The sequence below is a fragment of the Carlito syrichta genome, unplaced genomic scaffold (genome assembly GCF_000164805.1).
Source record: "Carlito syrichta isolate Samal-C Ts95f unplaced genomic scaffold, Tarsius_syrichta-2.0.1 Scaffold302291, whole genome shotgun sequence".
Lineage (NCBI taxonomy): Eukaryota > Metazoa > Chordata > Mammalia > Primates > Tarsiidae > Carlito > Carlito syrichta.
In genome coordinates this window covers 594,329-600,328 of record NW_007246387.1, presented here as the reverse complement: position 1 = coordinate 600,328, position 6,000 = coordinate 594,329, and positions in this window count along the sequence as shown.

The window sequence follows — 6,000 nt, the reverse complement described above, 5'->3', positions numbered from 1 at the left end:
TTGCCTGAGCCCGCAGGTTCGAGAACCACCTGGGCAACTTGGCGAGACCTCCTCTCTACAATAAATCAAAAAATTAGCTGGGCATGGTAGTGCACGCCTCTAGTTCCAGCTACTTGGAAGGCTGAGGTGGAAGGAATGCCTGAGCCCAGCAGGTCGAGGCTGCGGTGGCCGGGAGTGGCCACTGCACTTCAGTCTGGGCGACAGAATGAGACTCCAACTCAAAAAAAAAGATTCTTAGTTATCTTCCCTTATAAAATAATGTTCGCTAACTTCATCTCCTAAGTAGAGAGTTTTTTCTTTTTTCTTTTTTTACACATATACTCCTTTTGAATGGGAAAATGAAAGTGTCAGTGGATAGAGTCATTTGTCAAAAGCCATGTAGCTGGGTGTGGAATCAGAACACCAAACATCAGTGCCGGGTAACCAAGGTGTGTGGTTTAGTCTTTTGCATTCTTAAGAAATATACTGAGATATCAACAGTAGACACATTTTTTTTTTTTTTGAGTTGGAGTCTCACTCTGTCGCCCAGACTGGAGTGCAGTGGACGCTTCCGGCCACCGCAGCCTCGACTTGCTGGGCTCCGGCGATCCTTCCGCCTCAGCCTTCCAAGTAGCCAGAATTACAGGCATGCGCTACCATGCCCGGCTGATTTTTTGATTTATTGTAGAGATGAGGTCTCGCTGCCCCAGGCGGGTCTCGAACCCGCGGGCTCAGGCCATCCACTCACCTCAGCCTCCCAAAGGCGCGGGATTACAGGCTGAGCCACCGAGCCCAGCTAAGATACATTTTAATAGAAGAGGTGCAACTAAACTGTCTGCATAATGAGCTGCTTTTTACTGAATTACACAAATATATTTATTAGGAGCGAAAGATTGGTGAGTTGCACTGAGAATGGGAAACAACATGAAGTGGTGATTTTTAATTCACAGTCAACTACTTTACACATGCAATAGGTGAAGATGCAGATTTCCCAGCATCAGAGGGTGCTCAGATCTGTACTTGCAGTTCTAAAATTTTGAATACCAAAAAAAAAGAATCCCTTTCAACTCTAGTTTGAAAGCGTAGACAGTTAAGAAACCATGGGGAGACTTTCTGTAGGCGGTTGGCACTACCTGTTTTGTTTTGTTGATTTTTTTCTCCCCATGGAAATTTCATTTCTTATACTTACATTTGCTGTGTAAAATGACTTTTTCCTGGAGCAACAGAAACCCTGTGTGCCACAGCTGACATTTTTTGTAGAGTAGTGTTTCTTTGTAGGTTATCTCCTCTTTCTTACTTTATGGGGCTATATAGAGACCTGCATACTTTTAAAAGAGGCTGTTTTTGGTCTAAGTACAAGAGATTTTTTTTTATGGATATGGGGTACAATTCAGAGTTAGGTATAAGGGCTCATTATGCAGGTAGCCTTGTTGATGAGGGGTGCCCCTCCCTCCCCTAGCAGTTTCCCTCAACAAGGGATTATTTTTTAAGGCTAGGGTGAACAACTGTCCCAGTTTTTTTTTTTTTTGGTGCTGAGGGCTGTTCTGAGACATAGGATTGCCAGACCTCAATTAACAAGGAGGTGGCTGGCACATCTGAAAGAGCTGGTCATGCTACGTAGGTTGCTCTGATAAGCTTTTGATAACTTCAGCCTGCTAATTAGGAGGGACCCCCTACTTCGTAAGCACTAGAAATTGCTAAAAGTTTAGAATTAATCTGTCTTTGAGAGGCCATGTAGTCCCCCAAAGGTGTGATGGGGCAGGGGTCCCCGAAGATTGAATAACTGATATACCTAACTCCCAGCCAAGGCACACATATCTATTGCTGACTTTTCCCCTCATTTCTCTTGGTTGGTAAATTCCCCTTCATGTATCAGAGCCCAAAGGACCTTTTCACAGCAAGTGTGCTCACGCTTGCCGTGGTCCTTTATTTCCTGAGTGTCACGGTCATTAGAGGTACAATAGCCACCTCATGTCGCTGGATGCCCAAAGTTTTGTGGCAATGCCTGCAGGGTCCTGGGCTTGGGCACCACAATAGATCCCCAAAGAGGCTGAAGCCCCTGGTCCAGACAAAGGAGCATCTGTTGAAGGCCTTTTGCCTAAAATGATTCATTTCAGTCCTAGACTACTAGCTTGGCCCTTTTAAATACCCAGCTTCTTTGTTCAAGGCATTTCTTGAAAAGAGCCGTGCGTATGTTCTTTAACTTGTCTAATTAATGCTGAAAATGTCTTGCCTGGAGTCTGTGACCATAATATTGGTCACAGTGACAACAGTGACCCTGTCACCAACTTAAAGTTCTTCCTAACTTCCCCTGTACTTGGCACAAAAATACTTTTAATTCTTGTGCAGACACAGGGAAAACAACTATCATTATATATTATATTCATTTTATAAATGATAAAACAAGATTATTTATTCAAGTTCAGTTGAGCTGCGGTGTGATAAGAATTGTTCAACGCTGGTTGATAAATTGCATTACCAGAACTGATTATTGAATTGTCTCTTTACTATTTAATATGCAGGTGGTTTCATAGTAGAAGTCAATAAAAACAGCTTTTGAGAAGCCAGACAAGTGGCTGGTGGCAAGTCTTTTAGCTCCAAGTCCTTTATGGAGCAGCTCTGCTTTATAGACCCTTTGTCTGGCCTAGTTCCATGCTCCTCAAATAGGGATGATACAGCAGGGGTCTACGAAAATGCTGAATAATTTGCCCATGGTTGATCTAACATAAAAATAGTGAGGTTTTCTAGTAACTATATTATTTTAATGTGAAATTTACCATGCCATTATTTATTCAAATTATGAAATAAAATGAAAATTCACATAAAAGCGTAATGCGCCCCCTCCCCTACCTTGGGAAGGTGAATCTTTTCTTTTTTTTCTTTCTCTCTCTCTTTTTCTAATTTACTTTTTTTTTTTTTTTGAGTTGGAGTCCCACTCTGTCGCCCAGACTGGAGTGCAGTGGCCGCTCCCGGCCACCGCAGCCTCGACCTGCTGGGCTCCGGCAATCCTTCCGCCTCAGCTTTCCAAGGAGCTGGAATTACAGGCATGCGCTACCACGCCTGGCTGATTTTTTCATTTATTGTAGAGATGAGGTCTCGCTGCCCAGGCGGGTCTTGAACCCGTGGGCTCGGGCAATCCACTCGCCTCAGCCTCCCAAAGGCGCGGGATTACAGGCTGAGCCACCGAGCCTGACTTTAATTTACTTTTAAGTAAACCATATTTTCTAATCTAAAAAAATGTGTAATGCAACACAGGACATGTCAAAGAACATTTTTCCTTGGGGCAGGGGGATTCTCTTCTTACCCACCTCACGCTGTTTGTTTGTTGGAGAGTGGGAATACTTCAGGGTATATTTATTAGGGGTATACTTTAGGAGAACAGTTTAAGCATCATTGTATCTAGTCCAGTTCTTCCTCTTCCATATGAAAGTCACATCCTGTGCCTCTCAAAGGATTTTCTGACCTTGATTGAGCTCATAGTGTTTATTTAGTTTGTAATAGCAATATTGGCAACTCCACCAAAATAACATAATTCAGTGATGACTCTTCTTCCTAGCTTAGGCTGAAATGAGACTACATTTTGTCTTCTGCAGGTTTCAAATTAGAACGCACTGTACAGGGAGCCTTCTGAGTTTCCACAATAAAAAGAAAACGTATCTAATATTTACTGAATGTTCACTCCATTCCAAACACTTAGCTAGGCACTTCACTTGCACTTGTTACAACTGCTGTAAATTGCCTTTATTATTATCCTAATTCTGAAGATGAGAAAATAGGCTAGGAGACCATAATCAACTTGCCCAAGATTATACCGGTAAATGGCAGAGCTGACATTTCAAAGCTAGGGAGCCTGAGTTTAAGCCCATATGCTAAATCACGCTTTATGTGGTTCTTGCTGTAGAAGTGTTTCAAGAATAGTTCCTGTAGAGTAGAGAATGGTGCGCTCTATTACTTTGATGGTAATTTTATGTATGTACATAGTCATTATAAATCAATTACATAATACAGTTATGCTCATTCCTTCAACAAAGACTTTTGAATCCCAATTATGTGCCAGGTTCTCCAGATACAGATATGAATAAGAGAAGATCTCAGAGTAGGTCCCTCTGAGGTGGCCAGGTGGTTGAGATAGACCTATTTAACAAACTATGAGCCAATCAAATAATATAAGTAATAGAGAAAACTCTCAATAATACTTTACCACGTGGACTTAGAGCTTATGGGAGGAACTGAGACTATGTAATAACCATAAAAAGTTGTCTCTAAAAAAGACCAATGATGGTACAGAACAAGAAGCAGAGATAAGGATGAAAATGGAATAAATCTCAAGTTAATCTTTAAATTCATTGGATAATTTTGCTGGGCTCTTTGGGAACATTTATTTGCTAATTTTTATTTGCTTCTGAAATCAGTTTCATTGGCCAGCTTCAACTTATTCCTTCAAGCAAAACTTCAAGTTAATGGTAGCATTTGTTTCTCATTAATTTCTTTGGTTTTCTTAATGGACAATTTGAAGACCTATTAATAGTTAATATGTTTAGCAGTATAAACATTTGCATTAATAAAACAGATGCAAAATTATGGCCACAGCCAACCACTGGCATGTTAAAGAGCCAGGAGACGTAAACACTTGTAGAGTTAGATTGAGCTAATACTCAGAGGATCAATAAGACAATAATGTCTTTTCAAATTATCTTATTCCCCCATGATTGCCTTCTATACATCTATTTCAACACTCATAGAAGATATTGTGTGACTTTACATTTTTCTTAGCTTTTTTCCTTACAGTATAATTTTTTTTCTTCAGAAACAAGGTAATTTTAAAAATTTACTTATTTATTATTTTTTCTTTTTTTTAAAAAGAATTCAGGGTTATGTATACAAATGTTCATTATGCAGGTACCCTTGTGGATGAGGTGTGCCCCTCCCTTCCCTGGCAGTTTCTCTCAACTGCCAAATCCACCCCTTTCCCCTGGTAGTTTCCCACTACTGCCAATCCCTTTCTTATAGTATTAGGATAATTGTTCAAGGTCAGCTTATGAGTGAGAACATATGGTACTCTGTTCTTTGTTTCTGTGATAGATTACTGATTATGATAGACTCTAAATCCTTACAATGTAATTTTAAAAGTAAGGTGTTTTGTTGTTTAATTGCTCCTTTGTCTTTATTTGAAAACTATACATGCAACCACGACAAGCAGTCTATGACCCTCCTCTGCTTAACTTCTGACTACTGGCATTTTGTAAACTGACCATGATAAGCTATCTAATATATGCTGAATTTAGACTTTTGTTCACCAATGGAAAAGCATTTTTAAGCTATCTCCTAATGGCACTGCTATTAGCCAACAGTTCAGGCAATATAACCATCTTTACCTGCAGAGAAGTGTTTATCCAGTTTGGATATTCATATACTCTTATTTTTTAAAATGAGTGGAAGTGGAAGGTTGGGGTTTTTTTTTGTTGTTGTTGTTGTTGTTTGAGTTGGAGTCTCACTCTGTTGCCCAGACTGGCCACCGCAGCCTCGACCTGCTGGGCTCCGGCGATCCTTCCGCCTCAGCCTTCCAAGTAGCTGGAACTACAGGTGCACACTACCACGCCCGGCTAATTTTTGATTTATTGTAGAGATGAGGTCTCAGGCAATCCACTCACCTCAGCCTCCCAAAGCATGGGATTACAGGCTGAGCCACTGAGCCCACCTGGAGGTTGGGTTTTATACCAGTGTTAAGAAGTACAGTCTCGTAAACTTTCACTGATAATGACAGAAATAATTAAGGTTGGCAAAAATGGCAACATTTCAGCTGTATTGAGATTCCCACCTGACGTGCGCTTTTATATTAATCAGAATATGCCAACCGCTATAACAAACAAAATCTCTCAGTAAAGGGTTTCAGTTGCTCATGTTACAGAAAAATAGGAGTCAGCGATGTCTCTCTTTGTCCCACCGAGTAATGCAGAGAAGATCCAGGCATCCTCCTTCTCAGGGCCCGGTACAACTAGAATACCCCATGAGATACCCTGC